General features: G+C 40.5%; 2 long non-coding RNA genes across 3 annotated transcripts; one reads left to right on the top strand and one right to left on the bottom strand.

Moving 5' to 3' along the window:
• The first annotated feature begins 3,013 nt into the window (after positions 1-3,013).
• On the top strand, positions 3,014-8,260 carry LOC143174675 (uncharacterized). The gene is made up of 3 exons (XR_012998890.1): positions 3,014-3,314; positions 3,392-3,484; positions 6,772-8,260. It is a non-coding gene; the product is annotated as an uncharacterized LOC143174675 (long non-coding RNA).
• A 10,130-nt stretch (positions 8,261-18,390) lies between these two features.
• Positions 18,391-21,787, bottom strand: LOC116428891 (uncharacterized). Of its 2 annotated transcripts, none has more exons than XR_004235380.2 (5): positions 21,566-21,787; positions 20,867-21,447; positions 20,584-20,745; positions 20,195-20,324; positions 18,391-19,137 (listed from the first exon to the last, which is right to left on the bottom strand). It is a non-coding gene; the product is annotated as an uncharacterized LOC116428891 (long non-coding RNA). The 2 variants fall into 2 exon arrangements; XR_004235379.2 differs by having other exon boundaries at positions 20,195-20,321.
• Positions 21,788-23,403: the final 1,616 nt, after the last annotated feature.

Here is a 23,403-nt window from a genome sequence, read left to right as displayed (position 1 = left end):
AGTCAATTGTCAAAACATAATCACATGATATTTCATTGTGAGCAAACATTAAAAATAATTGAAGATCAGCTAACTGATATAATTGCAAAAAATGAAATAATACATCATTTGTCCGGTCAAAAAAAACTTCATGTACGAAAACGTCGTGGATTAATTAACGGCGTATCATACGCCCTTAATTGGTTATTTGGTACTCCCGATGCTGATGATGCACAATTTTATACTAACAGTATTAATGCCTTGTTAAATAACAATAGACAAACTCAGACTCTTTTAAAATCGCAAATACAAGTGATTTCTAGCACAATAAAGAACTTTAATAATTCAGTGATTTCTTTAAAACTCAATGAAAATCGATTAAATAAAAACATTGACTTAATCAATAAATTGTCAGTAGACACAAATCAATATCTAGACGATTTAAAAATGCAAGCTGTTTTAACACAACATATAATGCCTCTATCATTCATGACCACACGATTATTAAATGAATACGAAACGCACATCAATTCAATAAATCTAGGTAGACATGGTATATTGTCACCTCAAATTATTACGCCAAGTATCCCATTTTACGAATTGGCAAAGTATAAAGGGCAATACGATTTTCCCATTCCATTAGACGATTCAAATATTCATTTGTACCTCAAAATATTAGAAGTAAATGTCATATCGAAAGATGGAGTAATTATCTTTGCCATAAAAATTTCACTAGTTGGCAAAACTTTACTCAATCTATATGAGTTAATTCCCTTTCCGATACAACATAATACCAGTAGCATTTTCTCCTATACTGAACCTAAGCAACCATTCCTACTATTATCCCAGTCAAAAACCTTATCCTCTCTCCTCAAGGATCTAATAAATTGTATCGAGTACCTGGATCAACACTTCATCTGCCATGAAGTACAGATAAATAAAAGGACCGACCAGTTGATGTGCAAGACACAACTCCTGTTCCCACAACTGAAGCAAATTCCAGAGGATTGCCGAACGAAGACTTTTCAAGCAGAAATGGAAACATGGAAATACATTAAGAACAATCAATGGATATATGTACTTCAAAAACCTATCACAGTAACAATTATTTGCGAAAGTCATCAAAACCATATAGAAGCAATGGTATTGCATCAGACTGGAATTCTTCAACTGGATCCATCCTGTAAAGGATACACGGACCTCTTCACCCTGGAAGCAACTAGTGACACAAATCGCAATATTTCCCATTATGTCCCAGTGCTAGACATCACCAGCGATGACTGTTGCCTCCTCAAACGACGATTTAATAAATTCATTCCTATTCAACTAACTCCAATCAAACTGACGAGTTTGAATCTTTCTGAATTAAAATCCGCAAGTAATAAATTAGATGAATTTGATAAAATCGTTACAGATCAATTGAACAAACCATTTATAATACAACATATTAAATGGTATACCATTGCATTATCTATTGTCGGATCAATACTATTTGTTGTAACTTGTCTCAACTGTTGCCGACGGTTCGGTTGCTTTAACATACTGAAACGAATCTTTTGTTGCACCAAAAATCCATACAATGGAAATACTATCCCTCCAATGAGTAAGAACTTTGTGAATTGTAACTTCAGCTCTGATGTTCATTCGGAACATACTAGCGAGATTATATCCTACGACCAAAACCGAGGAATTGCTCGTGTAAGATACAACGTTGAAAAAGAAGAAATAGTTGTTCAATCACAGAAACCACGTGGAAGACCTTTTATACGCAGAAGTACCACGCCAATGTAAAACAAATCAACCTCATAATTACACTTCAATACACTAAACACCTGCAATCATAACTCATTTAACATATATATCTACATGTACCATTGTTCATACAAAACTCATAGAGCACAATTACTCTAATCAATATGTCTAATTTTGTATTTTCATTATATTCACTCATGTTTTCTTTTTATTCTTATTTTCATTTTATATTTATTTTAAAATTGAATTGTATTCTTACTAAAATTGTATTTACTAATTGTAATTATTATGTTATACTATTAAAGACTTTCCTATTGTCAAAGTCTTTAATCTTATTGAGGGGAGGTGTTGGATGCCAGCCTGCTGTGACACATAGTCGTACAAACATGTTCGCTTCTGTGACAGTCATTTTCGCAACAGTTATCCTTTCCCTAAATATTTCCTATTTTTCCTATGTTTCTATCTTATCTTCAGCTGCCTAAAACTCTCACCTTCTACTGACTCATCCATGTACCTTTATCCTCGAGTCATCCGTACCCCTTGATCTCCGAATCATCCTCGCCCTATCTCATCTCCACTACTCCTATTTTTTCTTTTAAAAAGGACTAAATCGACCCTGCGAGCAGACTTGGTTCAGCACTGTCAAACCGTAAACATCAAAATTAGATCTTAGTCGTATACACAGTGTAAAAGGCGACCTCACCACACGTCGAAAATCTTTATGATAAAACCTCCCTTGAAATAACTAAGTGTTGCACTCATTTCCACGACTGGGAATACAACAATGTATATTGATGAGGAGATAGATGTACCTTGATGCCTGATTGGGGGTGAATGCACTTCGATAGTTCGTAAGTAAACGAATCATTTGATAAGTGGACAAAATAAATTTAACAAAACGAGATTATACATTATACGGCCAACCATGCGACCATACGACTACAAGAAGAAACGCATACATACCAACTGTAAGAAGGCAGGTGTGAATGTGGCGCAAGTGTGAACGTGATGTGAAGATGGATAAGTATGAACGTAGTGTGAACGTAGTGAGAAGATGGCAAGTATGAATAGAGTGAAGATGACTGATGACCACGACGTGCTGCATTGACGCTCGAGAGCGGCAAGTTCGAAGAGGAAACTGTCAGAAAGGGAAATCGCGAGAAAGGTCTGGAATGTAGGACAATGTTCAAGAAGGTTCGGTTGAGATTAGCTTCCAGTTCGGAAGTGATAAAAGAATGAGCGACACATCCGTGGCATCAGTCAATTATGAAATGCCGAATGCCGATATAACCGCGTTTCCTTTCCTGACAGTTTCCTCTTCGAACTTACCGCTCTCGAGCGTCAATGCAGCACGTTGTGGTCATCAGTGGACGCGTCGAAGATGACGCTCGATGTCCAGCGCATACTTATTGCCGCGTGTTCTATGAACGGCTCAACGCATACCGCAAAATGTGTTATACCTTATTTTAGTTATAAAAATGTGACATATCTCGTGTGGCCAACCGTTCACCTGACCTTAATATCGTTAAAAATGTATGGGCAAGGCTTTCAAGAAGTGTATATGAAAATTAGTAAAGTAAAAGGTATTGTTACAAATTGGAGTCTTTTAAAACAAAAACGTATTAAACAATTGTTCAAATCAATTCCCTACCACTTGAAGCGGCCTAGGATGGGACGAGGAAGAGTATAACTAGAAAAGGTTAGGAAGGAGGGAGCGAAGCATTTCGTCCGGAGTCTAGCAGTGGACTCGACAGTAAGGCATTCTTTTTTTCACATTCAAATAACTTTTATTCACAATAACAATCAATTTTTACAGAAAATATAGATAACAATGTATTCTTATGCTATATTTTGTATCTCATGTTTTCAGTCTTCTGTAATCCTTATCTCCAGATTGACCTACTAATTAAATATATGCTTGTCATATATATTTTAACTATTATATGTTTTATTTAGACTTATTCGTTCTACGGTTACTTTTTATTTCTCTCTACTGAATCTGTCTGCTTCCTTCTGGTTTACTTATGCTATTTTTTTATAGTTTATTAAGTCATAATGTTACTTACTTCTAAATCCCTGAATGGGAATCTATGTCTTACTTTTTGATTTTGTATTGCACTTAAATAATCATTATATTATCCAGTAATGGATTGTTTTGGAATTGTGTGTTATAAAATGTTTTAGCTGTTTTTCTTATATACTCTTCTAGATATTCAATTCATGTCTTCATGCAAATCTTTTATTTTTGTGTATATATCTTTATTTAATATTAATCTTAGATATTTATTTTGAAATCTTTGTAGGCTTAGTATATTTGTCTTAGCTGTAGTCCTACATATGAGTGCAGCGTACAGTATAATTGGTGTTATTACGGTACCGGCCGCTGTCACGTACGCGTGATTATCATTCCGATGCTTGTATAGGAATACATATTGATGCTATTTTTAGAGAAACAATTGCTTTCATTGTTCTCCCTTCCCAATTTACCAAATCGTCTTTTGTTAAAATCTTTTAAGCGGATACCTCTTCTATTAGTTTGAAACTGTCTTTTGCTGCCTTCCTGCTTAATCCTCGCCCGCGCCAATCTAACGGCGATGTGATAAATGTGCAGCCGGCAAAGTGTTATACTTTTATAGATTAATTTTCTTGTTTTTACTGTTTAGTTTTGAGGTTTTAACCATTAATGGGTACAAATTTTTTACTACTGCATTATCCTTTTTTATAATATTTTTCTGACTGTGAAATGTGTAATTGTACTTGTCTAGCTGCAACTGTTGCATGCAACAACTGCACATATATTGCTGTATCATCAGTGTATAAAGTGTTAACTGGGTTTTTGCAAATGTTGGCATATCGTTTATATATATAGTGAAAAGTATTGGCCCTGGTATTGAATCTTGTGATACTTTGGCATTGATTGTATTCTCTTTTGTTTTGATTCCATTAATAGTTACTTTGAATTTTCTGTTTGTGATGTATTTATATATTAATGTTATCAATGTATTTGGATATTGGTATTTAATAAATATGTATATTAATCCATCTATCCAAACTTTGTCAAACACTTTTTCGATGTCCAAGAGTATCATAATTGTAACTTTGTTGTTATTAAATCCTGTGATAATATCATTTACTGTATTTATGTATTCTATTCAGAATTATTTTTTCTGTAACTTTGGCTAGTGTGAAAATTAAACTTATGGGTCTATAGCTTTTGGGTTTAGATTTTGGTTTACTTGGTTTTGCTATTGGTATAATGTGTGCTGTCTTCCTTTGTTGTGGAAAATGGGCTGTTTTAAACATTGCATTAACTATATATGTGAATTGAACTATTGCTTTTTTAGTGAGATTTTTTAGAACTATATTTTAAATTTGATCAGGTCCTACTGCTTTTATAGATAGTACTTTTTTGATTATTTTCATTATTTCCCTTGGGGATGTAACTAATTTTTTCCAATCTTCTGTTGTTTCTTAGTTTTCCCATAAGAATTCTGTTACTTCTTCAATTATTTTTTCTTGTTCGTGTGTGTTGTGTTTATTCTATGGTGTGTGTTTTTTTAAATTGAACTGCCAGCACATTTGCTTTTTCTTTGCTTGTCAATGCTGTGGTGTTGTTTTATTCTAGTGTGGAAATAGGGTTAAATAGCTTGTTTAAGGCTTTTGTCATTTTCCGCAGTGAATTGTCTTTCGGATTTAGAGCGCTGCGTATGTATTCACATGTCCTGTTTCTGTGCTTGTTTATCTCTCCTCTAATTGGCTGTGTCATTTTATTGATTTGTGTTCTAAGTTGTGGTTGTCTTGAACTTTGCCATATTTTTCTGATTTCTTCTTTTGATGAACTCACTTATCTCTATTGGTAGTTCCTCTTTGATTGTGTTTATTTTCTTCTTTTTGATGCTCTTATTCATGGTGTTTTGTATGGCTTTTGTGAATTCTTGTACAATTTTTTTTAGCTTCTCGGTTGTGTTAATTTTATTTTTAATTGTTAAGTTTTTATCCAGTGTCTTTTTGTATTTTTCTCAGTTGGTATTCTTATATGCATATACTGTCTTTGTGGTCTGCCTATTGTAAATACTATTGGTCTGTGATCGGAGTTCAATTCATTTAATACTTTAAGTTGGGACACTAATTGTACATTTTTGTTTAGTGCTATATCTATTGTTATGGGTGTCATTATGTTTGGTGGGTAATGTGTTGGTTCATTTGTGTATAACAAAGTACAATTATTATCCTGTGTATATTTGTGTACTACTCTCCTATTTTTATTGTTGATATGACATTTCCATGCCCTGTGCCGTTCGTTTAAGTCTCCAGCTTTATTACCTGTGCTCATTTTTCTAAATCTGTTCCTTTTATTATGTTCCTTGGGTTATTGTATGCTGTGATTATTGTAATATTATTTTCTAACGTTATTATTAATTTTGTATGCTATGTCTTGTTTGATCAGAAATGCCACTCGTCCTGCTGAATAATGCCTGCATTTTTTTATTGTGGTATTTATTGTGGTCTTTTATTTTTAATTTGTCTATATCTTTGATTTTTGTCTCATTTATGAGCATGATATCTATTTCTTGTTTCCGTATGAAATTTATTAATTCCTCCATTCTGTTTCTGATTCCATTCACGTTCCAACTGTATATTTTTATTGGGTTCATCAATCAATACTATTACATAATTCTACAAAACATTGGATTTAAACATGTTGTTGGTACAATTCGTCAAGTGCACTTTTAACTGTTTAACTGCTTCTAATATTTTTGTTATATTTATGAATTCCTATAGCTTATTTATTTCTGTGGTGAGCTCTAGTAGCTGTGTCATTTCTGTTTTAATTTCTTGTGTGGTATGGCCTTGTATGCTTTTTATTGGTTTTTGTTGCCATGCACTGCTTATTTCTGCTGGGATTTGCTGTGTTGTGTTCTATTATTTTTATTGTAACCTGTTTTTTAGTTCTGAAAATTGTTTGGTATTATTAATGTCTATTTTTAGGATTCTAATCTTGTTACTATTGTTTGAATTGTTTGGTTGGTTTATTTTTAGGTTTTCCAGCCAGGAGAGCCTGTTCAGATATGCCACAGATGTGGTGGAATTTTAGTTGGGTGTGCTTCACCGCAGTTCACAACACATCTGGCTGGTTCACTTTCTGGTTTGGTACAGTCCTTTTGTGTGGTGCCTTGCTGCGCATTTTAGGCATGCTAGTTCCGCATAGCAGTTGTTTGTGAAGTATCCCCACTCCTGACATGTGGCACTGTGTGATTTTTTATTTAGTGATATAATTGTTCCATGTGATTTTTGTATAACATATGTGTTTTATTTTTATCTGTAGCGTTTTTAAGTTTCTTGTCGTTGGAACTGTTACCATAATTCCTTTTATTGTGTTTACTAGAATTATTTTTATTCCCTGTCTTTCTGGCACAGTTTTTATATTTTGTTTTGTTATTTTATTGTGCAGTCCCATTTAACACATATACCCTTTTCTTTTCATCTTTCCTTGTGTATGTATGGAAACTGATTCCTCTTTCTCGTCAACGTTTTTTTCAAACTTTTACAGCCTTTATTGTTTGCAAATTATACTACCACATTGTTTTTCTTATACTTAATGTCAAATTTATCGTTGGTTATATCTTTTATTAAATGAATGGAATTATCTATAATCTTGTACATTACCGTGCATTCATTATCAGTGAGTCTGTTTTTAGTTGAATGCCCCGATTTTTTAGTTTTTTCATTGTGTAATTGATTTTTGTGTGCTCTTCCATTATCCTCCTTTTTCTTCCCTGATTTATGATTATTGTGTTAAATGTAGGGTTGTTAGTAGTTATTAATTCCCTCATCGTTTAAGGTTGTTGCGTTATTTTTCAGGTTATTCTCTTCTATTTTATTTGTTTTGTGTACATTTAGATCTGTTCTTGTTGCTTTCACTTAGTAATACTTGTGTATTTATTTACTACCGGACACACTTAGCCAATTGCGCCATGGAAGCTGCTTTTTCCTTTCCTGTCTCTTGAATTCTCTATCACAGCCGAACACGCATGTGAAGCACAATGTTAGGCGGATGTGATAATTAGATGAGTCGTAAGGCATTCTGGTACATCCATGCCTTAGACGCTAGGATGAGTGGAAGGAGGTTTAACGGACTTATGTACAAATTTATGGAATGGAGCTAGTAACGGGAAAGGCCTACTAGGGCGTGTTGGCCCTCTGTTAGCGGATGACCTCCAGATTTTTCTTCTTTTTTTTTTGTTTAACATCGAAAAAATCTGCAATCAGAAACAACCGACCATCCGGGGAAGCGGTTCCTCCAGGCCCGGCCGGCCAGTTGCAATAACCTTAGGTTTCCCCAGTACCTGAAATTTTATTATACTATTATGAGTAGACAACAGAGGTGACAACATGTCTTACCGTTCCCTTTGGTTTTACTGTTGTGTTATTTTTGGCCGCAGTCGCGTACGACTGGGCCATCGTTTTCTTTACCTCTTTCCTTTTGTTTTTATTCGTTACTTCGGAAGCTACCTGCTTCGAGTTTGGCGAGTTCCTCCTTGAGGTTCTCGTTTTCCCTCTTTAGTTCTGTGTTTGCCTTCGTTAGTTCTTTATTACATTCTTCAAGACTACTTATTTCGTCGTCTTGTTCAACAAGCTGTACTTTTCGCTTGGCTCTTATGGCCGTTTCGCTCTCGTATGTTTTCTCTGCCTTTTTGATAAGGTGTTTGAAATAGGCATGGTCTAGACCTGCCTTTCCAAACGCGAACTTCATATGCTATGCGATTTCCTCGCAGTACTCTAACAGGGCAATTACATTGCCCCGTCCTTGCCTTTTCACTCTGTTTGTGTACTCTCGGTACTCGACTTCTTCATCGGAGAGATCCTCCTGTTGCCAGTTTCTTGGACGGGCACTCCTCCGAGTCGCTCCCTTTTCCATTTTCGCTCCTCTGTAGGCAGCGTTTCCTGCCTTTCTCACTTTGATCCAACATTTCTCTGTCGTGTAACTCTTCTATGAGCACGAATGCATCCTTAACACTTACACTAGTGTCACTCTCGCTAGTGTTCTCCTCCTCACATCTTGGGCTTTTGTTTTTGATTTTACTTTTTGCCATATTTTTCACACGGGTAGGGACGATAAAGAGGTCGCTCTCCCGGGTGACGCCCTTTCCAGGAGGGAAGGCTAAATACAACGAGGTGCGCCAAGTGCCTCGAGGTTGGTCGCTAAGGGTTGGTGCACTCATCAGCCACAGACCATTGCAAGGACGGCCCGCACCCCATCGCCGCGCACCATAACTTAAGGTTTCGGATTTATTAGAGAGGTTTATCTCCTGGTGGACCGGCCGGTTAAGGCAAGCCCTCCGAACGGTTATGCTTCGCGTACCATCGGGTGGATGTCCCTGAGCGGGAGGCAGCAAGACGCAAGAGCGTCGCACCCTCAGCTGCCAGGGCTACTGGGTCTCGGCAGAAAGCAGCCGTCAGGAAGAGGAGAACGGCCGCCAAAATCGCTGCTGAGGAGGAGCTGCGAGCGCAATTTAGGACCATAGCGACAGCCGACCTGGCGGAAGGAAGGCGGAATCCCCCCGATCATCAGGGGGAATTCTGCGGGAGCGGGGAAAAGGAGACGTGGGAGTAGCCGGCGCCTCCTCATCCAACAATCTCGGACCGGACCCAGAAATGGACGGAGGTCTATAAGAGAAAGATGCATAGGTACCGTGCTGAGAGGGAGACAGTGTCCCCTTCTGGGCAAGTCCCCTCAAAGCGTACCATGCATGCATTGGGGAAACGTGGAGAATTGGCGACCCGATCTCGGCCGACGCCGGCCGCCCGGCTCGCAAAACCCCCCGTATTACCGCGGTCATAATCTCGATCGCGCCGGGGACGGAGCTTACCTATTCCGTGGTTGTTGCGAAAGCCCGGGAAGCAATCAGGCTCGAAGAGCTCGAGATTGCTGACGGGCATTTCCATCTCCAACGCGCCGTTACCGGGGGCCTCATTTTTGAGGTAACCGGGGATAACGGGAGAGATAAGGCCAAAGCGTTGGCGGATGAGCTGGCCGATATCAATGATCCGGCTGGCCCCGTCAAAGTTGGGCTGCCGGTGAAATCCGCTGAGATACGGGTCACCAATTTGGACGCCTCTGTTCTGCCAGCGGACATAATGGCGGCCGTTGCCTGGAAGAGGGCTGCCGTGCAGGCGAAGTCCGCGTGGGAGAGATCCGCTGTTCTCTACGCCGCCTCGACTCTGCCTGGGTACGGTACGGGGGGACGCCTCCAGGTAGGATGGTCTGCGGCGACGGTGAAACCGTTCGAGCAAAGGCCACTACAGTGTTCCCGCTGCCTGGCATTTGGCCATGTCAGCCAGCGGTGCACTGCCGCTGTGGTACGTGGTGGCATCTGCTACAGATACGGCGCCGCGGATCACCATGTGACGACTTGCAGGGTTACGCCCGTGTGCGTCCTCTGCAAGGACAAAGAACTTGCGGCCGGTCACCGTATGGGGAGTCCGGCCTGTGTAGCGGCCCAGAGAATGAGTGAGAGCCGGAGCGCAAAGCGTCGGCGTCAAAGGAAAGCGAAAGCGCGCGAAATAGCAGCTGCGGCTCCCGCCGTGGAGGTGGCTACCGCGCGGTACTGGCAGCGGCGGTGCTGCTACGTCAAGGAGGGAGGCTGGTGGCGGTCCATCTGACCACACCAGCAGTTTAGAAAAAGAGACTCCATCGCTTGATGCTGGCAGGACGGAGTCGGCTGGTGTGGAATGCTCTGGTGGGCCCCTGCCCAGGGGGGAGAGCGTAGGACTTGCTTGATGTGGCAGTCTGCCCGGTTTCCCCCCTTGCTCCTTCCTGGGGTGGGGAAGGGGATTCGTGGGGGCCCTCTGGGGCGACATTCTGGTGCTACCTGTGCATACCTGTGCTACCTGGCCTAGAGCATCCGCTCGGCAAGAAAACCTTTTCTGCGTCCCGTTATGCTGCCACAGTGGCCCTGATCCATCGTCCAAACTCTGCTTCCTAATTTTCTCTCACCCCGCCTCCAAGTGGTGGTCCCCGGGATTTTTCCCTTTTCTGGGGGATGCTAACAGAGTGAGGAGTCACTAGGGGAAATAGTTCCAATGATGTGTCAGGCTATATCAATAGGTTCAACTATGCCGGGTTGGCTGACACGGAGGAGTGAAACCACCAAGCGAATCAGTGGTCTTGGTGGTTTGGTTCCTGACTCCTAATACGAAAGGCCGGGTTTTTGATTCCCGGTGAGGCCGATTTTTCCGAGTTGGTTTTTTCTCTCATTGCAATGATGGAGCTTGATCACCTAATCACAGGGAGGATAATTTCGGCGAGTTTCGAGGTTCCTCGGAATTTTAAAAAATTATTCTCTCAAGTCGACCATCCCTACCGTACTGGTACTCGCCACCCTACCCTACAAGCGGGACTAGGGTAAAAGGGGATGGTCGGACTAACACATATGTATGTATGTGTCTGCCGCTTGTGTGGCGGAGGACCTGGCGCAGCAAATACTTGATGTGTGCCCCGACATCATAACGCTACGTCAGTGTCAAGGCGTTGGTGGGGTGTGGCGGCCCACCGAGCGGTGGTCGGGCACCCGCCTAGTGAAAAAGAAAGAGGCATGAACATCAACCCCTCCCTATAAGCGGCCGTGAGTCCAGGGTGGGCTTTTCCCCGCGGTTTCTGAACCCACGCACTGTAAAGAAAGGGAAGTATTCATGTAAGGGAGGAGGATTCATCCTACTCGGGAACGGTGCCGGCAAGCCGACTGAGTTTTGGGGGAGCCGCCGTTGTGTTCGCAAAGAAATCCCGTAGCTCCCCCAAAAAAGAGCCTGTGAAAGGTCGTTGCTTCAGGGCTTCCAAAAAAATTTTTTTTGGAGTGAAACCACTCCTAGTGAGGATGGGACACTGGTACTGACTTTGACGACCTTTTGCATAACAAAATATAACAGACACACCAAAAAAGAAAAAATGTTACGGTGCAAGGGGTGTCGGTACCCCCCGTACCGGTGCGGACTAGAGATCTCGCGCAGGCCCCACCGCATCGTCATCAATCGACTGCGGGCCGTCCGGGATTAGCCACTATGCCCCAGCGGCGGAAAATGCAAATAGTGTGCTCAAAACGACTGTCAGCCACCGCAGAAGCCACTCACGAATTGTTCGGCTGGCCCCCGCCTGGTGAAGAGAATCGCCGTATTGATGAGCAGTTATGACATCATCGGCTGATACCTCTGCTGGCCAGAAAAGGAGAGCCGATCCAGATTGGCCCCCAGAAGGAACGAGAATTAAGTGGAGCGAGGACGACGTGATGATGGACGAAGCCATGCACGTCTTGAAAATAAAAAAGAAGAAAAAATGGGATACCCTATCTTCAGAGCAAGATCTGCGAGAGGATATTCGTGACATGAATCGGGGATACCTTCTTGCGAGAGTACACGAATTACAAGATAGGGTGAAATACGTGTCGGACCACTCGCACAATCTCAAGGACACGTTCGTACGCGATTTGAGACTCTGCAGTCGTATAACGAAGATCGCGTGCTCCGAAATGCACGATCGTTCCGTTGGGCCGTTGGACATCACGAAACTCCGATCCGAAAATGCCAATTTATTAGCGCAGGTGGCGACCCAGGATCACACGATTTAACAACTGAAGGAGACGATCGAGCAATTCAAGACAACAGTGGATGCCCTGCGGCAAGAGGTCCGGAAACCGTGGCCTCCGCAACGAACTGAAGGCCATGGAGGACCGGATATTGGAACAAGTGAAGGGAACCATGGAGGTTCTCTTCAAAGAATATGCTCAGGACAAGAGCCAGAAGGACAAGGTTACACCACAAATAACGGCGATAACCACATTACCTAAAGTGATGGACATGCCATCCCCTAGGAAGAGATTAGCGGTAGCCCAACAACGGCAATTTCGCGGTAAGAGCAGGGAATCCGCAGCGAGAAGTCTTTCATTTGCGGAGATCGTCAAAAGGTCTGGGTCAAGTAATGTCATGGTTACCTCCACTTCACTGGAGTCAAGGTAGAGAAGACAGGAAAATAGAAGATTAAAACCCCTGGAAAAACGAAGAGAAAGAAAACGAAGAACAAACCCTTGCTTCGCCCTTTTGAAGAAAAGATAAAGAACCCGAAGTTGGGGAGGGTTCCCTCGACTGCTGCGGTCACCCTAAACATCCTACCAGAGGGGAAAATCAGCTTCACCGAAGCAATAATTAATGCGAGGCAAAATATTGACTTGGCGAAGGTCAACATTGCACCAGGGGAGATGAGGGTTAAAAAAGCCATTACGGGTGGTTTGGTCCTCGAGATTCTTGGAGAAAACACGAAACGTAAGGCCGCCGAGTTGGCCCAGAAGATGAAATCTGTACTCAAAAAATACAAATGTATTCTGTGCACTGAAAAAGGGTTCCCTGTGGAATACCGAATGTACGGCGCCATTTGCAAGGCTTTGGAGGAAAGCAGGAAAAGAAGAAGCGAGAGAACAATAGTTCCTAGTTCTCACAGGATTACTAGCACAACGGGCGAGGCAGGAGTCTTTAAAAAACCTCATCTCCCTGATAAAACGGCAAAGCTAAAAGAATCTGGTCGCATTATATGGATGAAAATGGTCCCAGAAGTGATGGAGTCTTCATCCGGCGGTGATACCACCGTTGATGGAGTTATTGACATGTCTACATGGGGGGGGGGGTGTTGACCAACAAGCTACGGCTTTCTGTCGGGGGTTTCCCAACGGAAACCCTCCACACCACAGTTTCTAGGCCAAGGCAGCTCAACTTCAAGGTCAAGGGAGGACGCGTAGCGTGGTGTTCCCGCCACGCGTCTTGTACCGTAAGGAATTAATGCATGAAGTCTTTTCCATGCACATTGTTGCGAATGAACAAGGGGGTCGAGTCCTTGTAGCAAGAAAATGCACGGAAGGCCCCCTGAATTGTCCGAGTAGGAACACCGTGGGGGTTTAGCCGGTAAGAATCCGGCACTGTTCCCCGTCCCCCCAGGGGAAAATTATCACACGTCTTAGAACAAAGCAGGGTCTTTTCTGTTTTTCAGTATTCTGTAATTTCATCATTTCATAATTGTCGTTATATTGCTAATAAAGTATTTAAATTTATCTCCAATTATATGCAAGATATGTAACTAGACTAGTGAGGTTAAAAATTATATCTAAAGTTAATATGTATAAATAATAGATATTAAAAGAAGTAAATAAATCTACCGTGAGTCCAATTCTTCGGAAAAGAATTCAACTATATCACACTATAAAATTGTTCTCTTCAGATATTTCATAAGATGCTTCCGTAATGAAAGCACAGAAAATAATGATGTACAGATGATTTCCCGCACATTTGGATAGTTCTTATAACAGCCACCACTGTACCGTGGCGCGACCGCGGTCGCTGCCGGGTGCTCGAACGCATCGTGACGCGGTACAGAAAATATTCTCCAGAAAAAAGGAGGAAATTGGGGCAAGATTTTTTTGTATAATAAAGAAAAATCTTTGCTAAATGTGGCAGTGTTTGAAACAAGGCCGGATCTCGCCGTACAACATATCAAAATCATTCATGAAGTATTATACTTATAAATACTATCGTTGCTCATAAATAATGCATAAATATAAACAATTAAAGAAAATCCTGTGGTTCTAAAGTAAAAAAGGCAGAAGGAAAATCTTTTACCTCCTTGTACCCGCCGTGAAGGCCCAACAAGGAAGGCCCCTATGAACGTAGGATAAGGCCCAATCAGCTGAGGCCGAAGTCTTACCATCGTTGTCTCCTAAGGATGACAAGTCCCATGGAAATAGACTGTTGGTAGCGCCGAATTTCCGTCTAAAGCTCCTCTAGCTCCCCAGGCTACTTTCGGAGCACGCCACATCTATAGAATATTTGAATTCTATTTATTTTTATTTGTGATTAAACAGATTTATTTCCAACTATATTTATCGGCTTCACAGTATACAAATGGTAACTTGGAATGTGTAAATTGTGCGCGGCAACTCGTGCTGCAGCCTGCCTTACTGGTATATGCATGGTGTACTTCCTTCGGTGGTCGGATGGAGAAGAAATAGAAATCCGCGCGTGGAATAAGCAGTTGTTTCCTCAGGTGGCATGGCGATCTACTCATTACATTGGCACGCCGTCTAGTGAATGGTGACGAAGGTTGCAAGCTCCCGGTGGACAAATCAGCCGCGTCGGTAACTCGTTTTACCGTTCACCGTAGTGGAGACACCACACATCTATTCAGAACCGTGACTACGCGCTGTATAGATCTGGACCCCGGTCACTTTTTATATGTACGTATAAAGTTTAATTGTTTTATTAATTTTCATAATAATTATAAGAAAGCTTTTCACGACCGTTCTGTTTTAAATAATTTGCTGCATCCGTTACCTTGCTACCATCTGTTTTTTCCTCCTGTGCGATATGGTCTATTGCCCTTCCTATCTTTGCTCTTACTAGTCGCACCTTAAAGTTATAATCTATTACTTTTTGCTTTATCGAGGTCTTTGCATTCTTTGTCTCGATCATTTGAACATTTATTTCGGTGCCCATCTTGTAAACCTCCTCTAACATTTTATATACGCTTTTTAGTTCTCCTAGGGTAGTAAGATCGCTCTTTGGGAGGAACAGGGCGCCTTTACTTTTGGTGTCCAATACAGTCTTGTTTGTTGTTTCAGAGTTTTCCTTCTCAGGACAGCCCCTCTTCAGTATTTCCCCGACAGATTTTTTACCCACGGTCGATTTGTATTCCTCCTCTATTGTTGAGTCTCTCCCATCGTTTGTAATTTTAATTCGATTACACTGTGGAACAAATTTTGACCTATGTCAGTTTTTGCAATAACCACTATGTGATTCTTATAGAGTTCCTTACCTTAAGTACGAATCCGAAAACCAAATTCAGATCCAGTTTTCGAAAAAACAGGGGTTTTGTAAAAACGGTCGAATTTTTCAGAAAACCAAGTGTTACGTGAAAACTAAAAACGATAGGCAGTTAAAGTTTGTCGCAAAAAATAAAGGAGACTTGCTCGATCACGTAGCTATAAAAATTTTGAATTTTGCGTATCATTAAATGTTTGTAAACGATGATCAAAGTTTAAAAAAAGGTAGATGCGATATCTATTACCTTCAAGATATTAATAATCGAAAGATAATATAATTTATATCGGCAATCTTGTCTGATTCGATAGTTTTAGTGTTAATCATCGTAAGAATATTACTCGTACATGTGTATTCACATATTAAACAGTAAATTATTTAAAACAGAACGATCGGGAAAAGCTTTCTCATAACTATGATGAAAATTTATAAAATAATTAAACATTATATATACATATAAGAAGTGACCGAGGTCCAGGTCTATACAGCGCGTAGTAACGGCCCTGCATAACTGTGGCCGGCGAGCGATGGCCGTGTGGCGCGAAAGTTCCTTGCACGCGCTATTCGCGGACATTTTCTTACCCTGTCCCAAAGAAAAACGGATCTCACGCTTCCCACAGGGGGGTTCCTCTTCAGAAATGTCTGCAGAATCCAATGGTGCACAGCAAATTCGTGCTGGCCAACCCACTTATCGTAGAAATGTAACAGAAGTGCATATAAAGTACGCGCATCTACCCTTTTTTAAACTTTGATCATCGTTTACAAATATTTAATGATATGCAAAATTCTAAATTTTTATAGCTACGTGATCGGGCAAGTCTCCTTTATTTTTTGCGACAAACTTTAACTGCCTATCGTTTTTAGTTTTCACGTAAGACTCGGTTTTATGAAAAATTCGACCGTTTTTACAACCTGACCCAGCAATTTGGTTTTCGGATTCGTATTTAGGGTAAGGAACTCTATAAGAATCACATAGTGGTTATTGCAAAAACTAACATAGGTTAAAATTTGTTCCACAGTGTTATCTCTTCTTGTGGCCCCTTTCATAGGACTTCTCCTCAGAGCTTTAGAAATCCCAAATGGGTCTGAAGGTTCTGCTCCAAGCCACTGATTTCTCGTACTGTTTTGTTGTGTTGGGTCAACGCTTGTTCGCGACTCGAATGTTTTCACGATTTTACGTTGACCGCACATGTGATGCCCACCAAATTAATATTAGGCACCGGAATCCGTCGGTGGAGCAGTGGTTGCGTGTTCGGGATACGTTTTTGTTCGTAACGAATGATTCGAATGGGCGACTTTACCCTTAAACTTTTCAGTAGGGAGATTTTCGTGAGCGAGTGTTTCGAGCGAGTGTTCGAATCCAGAACGATTGATTCAAGTGAGTGTTCGATAGGAAATAATCGATGGTAAGTCTTGGTTAGGTTAGATTAATGTTCTTGTTAGCAAGTGTTCTTCGTCCGCATTCTTGCACCCACAAGTCAACATTTTACCCCTCTTTCTGACGTTTGGAAGGAGGTGCTGACGGAGTGGGAGCAAGAAACCGACCAAGTTTTCGGGAAAAAATGAAGTCTGGCAACAGCGGAAAATCCCGCTACTTGACCCACGTGCGAATGTGTACTAGGTACTGCGCGAATGTTCGGTGAATTTGTGATATCGGGGCAGTGAATGAAAACCCGCTATTTGGGCCCATGTGCACGTGCCAACCTAAGTACGGGACGCATCCAGGGCCGCGGGTGATCCTCGATGCTGCGCGAGAATTTATCTGGTTTATGACAAGGGCATTTTTTTACGGTACACCTTATCCGAAGTTTTATCTTGTTTTTGTGTTTTGTCCATGTCTTCGTCATATTTCCATACCTGCGTTTTGTTTTTTTGTAAAAGTCATCATATTCATATAGGGATGAGGTCGATCTTCTGGACACAATAATCTCCTAGCGATTGTCCCGGCTTCGTCTCATACAGGTCCGCCTCGCGCAGCAATCGCGAAAACAGCATCGCCTGTCGAAACTGCACCACCAACATACCTTTCATTTCGCCTCGCGTAGACTGAACGGCGTGTCCACATAGATTTGTTGCTAAATGCCAGTCACATCACGCAGCGGTCATCCCACGCGAATCGGTCCGCCAACTCGTCCACGCGTCAGACCTAGTTCCCAACCGCGATGTTCTCCTTCGTCAGGTCGTAGATGGGGATCAAGTGCTTATTCCTTGGTCGTGCGTAACTCGACGACTTCGCGCGCGAGTTTGTACTGTGCGAGCTCAGCGATTCTAGGATCCTCTCCAGACGATCCCGTCCGTTATCGCGACGCGGACTATACGATCGGTCGCGAAAGTCTCCTTCACGCGTGGAGCCTCGTCGAGAGCTCGCTCTTCGCCTTTCCGGTGTTTGCGAGCGCGTCTTTCGGCATCGCGGTGTACGTGATCTTGTTTTGCGTTCTCACCTTGCAACGCTCGAATGCACGCGACGATGTCTGTGATCGCCGCAGAACCTCCAACTACAGCCTTCAATCGTTGAAAATGCGATTTCGACGGGTCTTGCGGTTCCGAGACTGCATTCTTCGATTCACGATTCACCGACGCGTGATCTGCCATTTCGTTCACGATATGAATGTTCTAAATCGATAAAACTAGTCCAATTTGAGTCATGTTCGGACTCATTTTAATTGAAAGATGTAGGAAATACTACACAGTACTAAAAGAACAGTACTAAATAATTGTTATAATAACTTACATTTTAAAACTATTTTATACAAGTGTTTAGACTTTATTTAGGGGTTTACTGCTGGTCGGATTATGACAAGTAAATTGCTATAATAAATACAACCGTTCAAAATTGTAAACCTGAACGCGTAAACATGTATAGGTCAATATAGTTTTAATTTATTGCAGTATCTTTTAAAACAGCGCCAAAAACAGGATTTTTTGGAATTTCCGAATACGTCACGCCACGACTGAAGATGACCGTTACGTTAGAGGTGTGAAAACCAGAATCAACCAATTAGAAATCATCACTCCGCCAAGCACAGCTTTAAAGAGAGCTGTCTTGGGCCGAAATGCCAAATATTCAAGGTCGTACCGACGAACAATAGAAATTTCTCCAGATGATTCATGTAATATTGACGAGACGATTCTTGTATATTACGTGGTCACCTGTATACACGTATTCTGGACGAGAAACTTTCGATACATCAAATCAACATCCACACCATTGTTATCCTTGTGCTGCTGTTAAGTTTGTTATACTTAGAATTATATTGATTCATTACACAGTATACCACGGGTTATTTATTTAACATTCCTTGTGTACCAGCAAAAGATTCTTCGAGCCGGATCTCAAGAAACAAAACACAGCGTACTTTCGATTCATTGTAACGAGTCGCACAATGCGCCACCAACAAGGCTTCGTATTTTGCATGCTCTATGCGAGGACTTATTCGTACCGGTACGATTAAAAAAATGCGCATAATTCTTTTTTTTATCAGGGGGGACATGATTGGGAGTTACCTAAAAATGTGAGAATCAAAATTGCCTCCAGTATGTTCCCCGCAAATTCTGAAATAAAATATAAGAGATATTAAACAACTGTAGGGAAGAGGTTAGGTTAACAACCCATGCATGAAGCAAGAACTTGCAGAAAAATTTGTAAAACACCTGTATGCATAAAAAAAGAGTGATGAATGCCAACACAGGGTGTACGTGCAAGAATAAGGATGAGAACCTTATATTCAGAGACAAGTATGAGGGTTTATAGTTTGTTGGGTTAAGTAAGATTCATGGTCATTGGGACCTTGATTTTATACGGTATATTGTTTTATCTGTAGAGGCAGATGTCTACTATCAGTGGATTGGTGTGAGATGCTACATTATATTTATGCAGCAGTTTATTCAGGAAAGTTTTAATCCATGGAAGTTCTGTTTTTGAGTGGATGGCATTTGTGAAGTGCTCCATTGGGAGGTTCAGGATGGTTTCAACGCCTTGTTTTGGATTATCTGTATTCTCTTGATATAGACTTTGGCGGCCACCAGCCATATATAGAAGCTATAAGAAAGCACTGGCTTAATGCAGGCAATGTAAATTAACAGTTTTACCTGGGTAGATAGTTTAGATTTGTGGCTTAAGAGTATGAGAGAGGCTCCGAAGGCAGCTAGAGCTAGGGTACACATGCATTTATTGCAACTTTTAGACCATGGTATATTAGTGTTGTTGATAATGATGGAGGGTATAGTAATTTTGTTTTTCTTACACTCACGTGTAAGGAACATGGCTTAAGTCTTGGAAGTATTTAGTTTTAGTTTCCAATTGTGGAAGTAGTCTGACAATGAGTTAAGGTGCGATTGTAAATTTTTGGCAAGTTGTTTGGGGTCATAGAAGGTAACTATGATGGCAGTGTTATCAGTAAATAGTGGCAGTGAGATGTTTGTTTGTTGAGACACATCATTAATAAAGAGTAGGAAGAGCAGTGGGTTCAAAAGATGAAGCCTTGAAGAACACTGTGCAGCAATAGAATTTTTAGAGGATTTTCATTTGGAAACTTGGATGTAGAAAAAAATTATTGCTGGGGTAATTATTAATCAGTTTAAGGTAGGACTGAAATTATTTGTTACTAACTTGAACAGAAGGCTCCTTGTTTATACAGAGTCGAAGGTTTTGTTTAGATCCAAAAGTGTCATGGCCAAGCATCTATTAGTATTTAGATGATGGGCATGAAATTGGGAGGTGTGGTCCAGTTGATGAGCTGCTGAGTAGAAAGACAGAAACTCTAACTGGTTCTTAATCAGAATATGATTTTCATTAGTGTTGGTAAGTAAAATTGCTCGTATTATTTTTTCAAATAATTTTGATAGAGTGGATACTAGGCTGACTAGTGGAAAATTTTGGGCTGATTCATGGTCTTTGCCAAGTTTGGGTATGAATATAATTTTAACAGTTTTTCATGCTGTCAGAAAGTAAAAGATTTGTAAACAGGCTCAAAATATATAGTAGATGGGGGTGACTACCATTGTTCAAGCAAACTTAAGACCCTCTGGTGAGACTGCATTATCTGTTCTGTAGGTTTTCAGTTCATGCATTGCAGCAGTTATCGAAGAGCAAGAGAATTTTTATGTGTCGTTAGCAATTCCTCCATTATTGCTGGGAAGGTTATGTTTTTGGGCAAATGTCTGAAAATTGAAGACGTTGAATGCCTCATAGCAGTTAGACGTAGAAATGGACAGTTCATTTCTACTTCTATGAGGTATTGCGATAACAGCTTAGGTTACTTGGTATGACATTTTGACATACTATCATGGTTACTGGTTCCCGCTGGTGTCCGAGTCTTTCTAGACTCGTAGATAAATAGCGGGAGATGTGAGCACATTTTTCGTGCACAGCGAGTGGATGAATTGTAGGAACCCGGTTGATGTTGCCAGTTCCCTGAGGTTTGTCTCGCTGGTCCAGAGAGAGACGATTTTGATAGTTTCTATTATTAGGCTGGACAGTGGTGACCCGCTAATGATTTTCTTGGCGTATTAGATTCGGAATTTTCACGCGCACTGGTAACTTGAAGAGTGAACTTTACTGTTGCGGTGTCGGAAAGAAAATGTCTCTCTCAAAATTTTGACAAGAATGTGCCTGAGTCCTCTCCGTTACCCCCTTGGGGGGGGGGGGGGGGATCAATCCTTTGCATATCCATCCTCATCCTCGCAAGATCGCTAGTTCTCCCTAAGAACGTCGACAGGAAAAGTCTCTTCGCTCGCATGCCTCGACTATCCATATTTTCACCGATGTTCACTTTCAAGATGTTTATTGCCTAGGACCCTCTCGACTCCTAGCCAGTTTTTCGATGTTTCGTACAAAAAATCTCAGCAACCCATTGGTTATACCTATAAAAATAAGGTTAAAAATGATTCAAAACGAAATTTTCTCTCTTCTGTGTTCATGTTTGTTCAGTTGCGATATAGCTTTGAAGTATCGAGTCTCGATCGTCGCTGCCTGACGTACTTTGTCCATCTCACTTGCATTCGTTATGTTTATTCTATCACTTCGTCGAGCCGTGGTCGAGTCAAAAACTATACACTACACACGAGCATTTCGCTACTGGCTCTTGAGTTTTGTGAAATTTAAGTCAACATCACTGTAACTGTATTATTTAGTAAATATTGCAATTCATCAAAGCGTGGTTTTTACAAGACTTCTGTCGCAGACAATGGGTGTATCATGAGACGGTTGATACCCAATTGGCTACCGGGCCAGCTCCTGGTGGATATAGCAGAGCGTTTATTCCAACTAAGATACGCTGTGAAGATATAGGGCGACCACCGCAGATGATACAACTGGCATATTTCTATTAATCGTATGAAAAATGTGTTTCAATTTCTTTATTTAGGAAATTACATTTATATCAAAATAATTTCTTTATTAAAAAATAAACATACATTTACATATACATACAAGACAATATCTCAATTATTAATGGCTATGTTGTTGTTTATTCACAATAATACTTTTGAAGTAAGACTCTATCTTAAAAGAGCCACGTGTAAGTCATTGCGTGCATTCAAGCGATTTTTGGTTTTCGCTTCTATGTGCAAAAGTCATGAAAATCCCATTTCACACAGGTGAGTTATGGAAAATGGTAAACATGTGCGCAATGCTGCTTTAGCCAGATGTGGGTAAGGTTTTAACTGTGTATACCAGAATTGTTCTAAGTCCAGTTTTTGCAGTTCTATTTGAATATGTGCATTGGTTTGTATTTCAAGAAAATCTTCTTTTACTAAATTGCTGTAGACTATTGAATCTATATCAAATAGAAATGGATCCAGTATCCATTTCTGAACTTTACTAATGTTTTCCATGGTAAAGTACCTATGAAATGATTCACTCAATTGTTCAAGGTGTACTGTAATTTCAGGTATAATTATTATTCTCTCATTTTCTAGGACGACTAAATCAACTAAAGGAAAGTTTGCAAAATTCTGATTTTCAACTTGACATTTCTAAATTTTTAATTTTTCATTAAGTATTATTATGTTCTTATCAAATCCTTGCATTGATATGTCTAATTCATTCAAGTGGCTAAATATATCTTCTAAGTAGACTAATCGAAGTATTGCCTTTCTTTCTTCGAAAGCTTTAGCTAAATCACAATTCTGATTAATAAAAAACTGTATAATATCCTCATGCAGTTCAAAAACCCTGCTTAGCATACAGCCCTTGGAGAGTCACCGTATTTCACTGTGATAAAGGAGCACAGTATGAACAGTACCAATTTTTTCACAAAAAGCATGCAGGATACGATGATTAAGAGCTTGTCCTTGGATATACTTTATTACATTTACTGCAATAGTTAAATGTTGTTTTAAATTCTCGGGCAAAATTTTCTATGCAAGTGCATGATGGTGCAACATGCAATGCATTATCATAACTTGTGGTATTTCTGTCTTGATATATAAAAAGAATCCAGAATTTTTACTCAACATTGCATGAGCACTATCAGTGCAAATTGAACCTATCATATTCATAAATATTTGATGTTTCAAAAAAAGTTTTTAATACGATTGAAAACATCAATTCCTTTGGTCATCAATTCCAGTGACTCACAATATAAAAATTGTTGCAACATTTCTTTTTTCTTAATGTATCATACAAATACCATCAGGTGACTGCAATTATCAACACCAATTAACTCGTCCAGTTAAACACTCACTTTCAGAGGAGGATCTTCTACCGCTTGCAATAAAATATCACCACTGAGATCTTGAGTGCGCAATCGAATCAAATTGTCCCTTACGCTTCAAAACCCAATACAATTTTTGCAATTTCAAGTGCAGGTGGTTTTA

This window comes from Nomia melanderi, chromosome 7 (genome assembly GCF_051020985.1).
Source record: "Nomia melanderi isolate GNS246 chromosome 7, iyNomMela1, whole genome shotgun sequence".
In the NCBI taxonomy this organism is placed as follows: domain Eukaryota; kingdom Metazoa; phylum Arthropoda; class Insecta; order Hymenoptera; family Halictidae; genus Nomia; species Nomia melanderi.
Note: the sequence above shows the minus strand (reverse complement) of the source record. Positions and strands in the feature narration are given on the sequence as shown.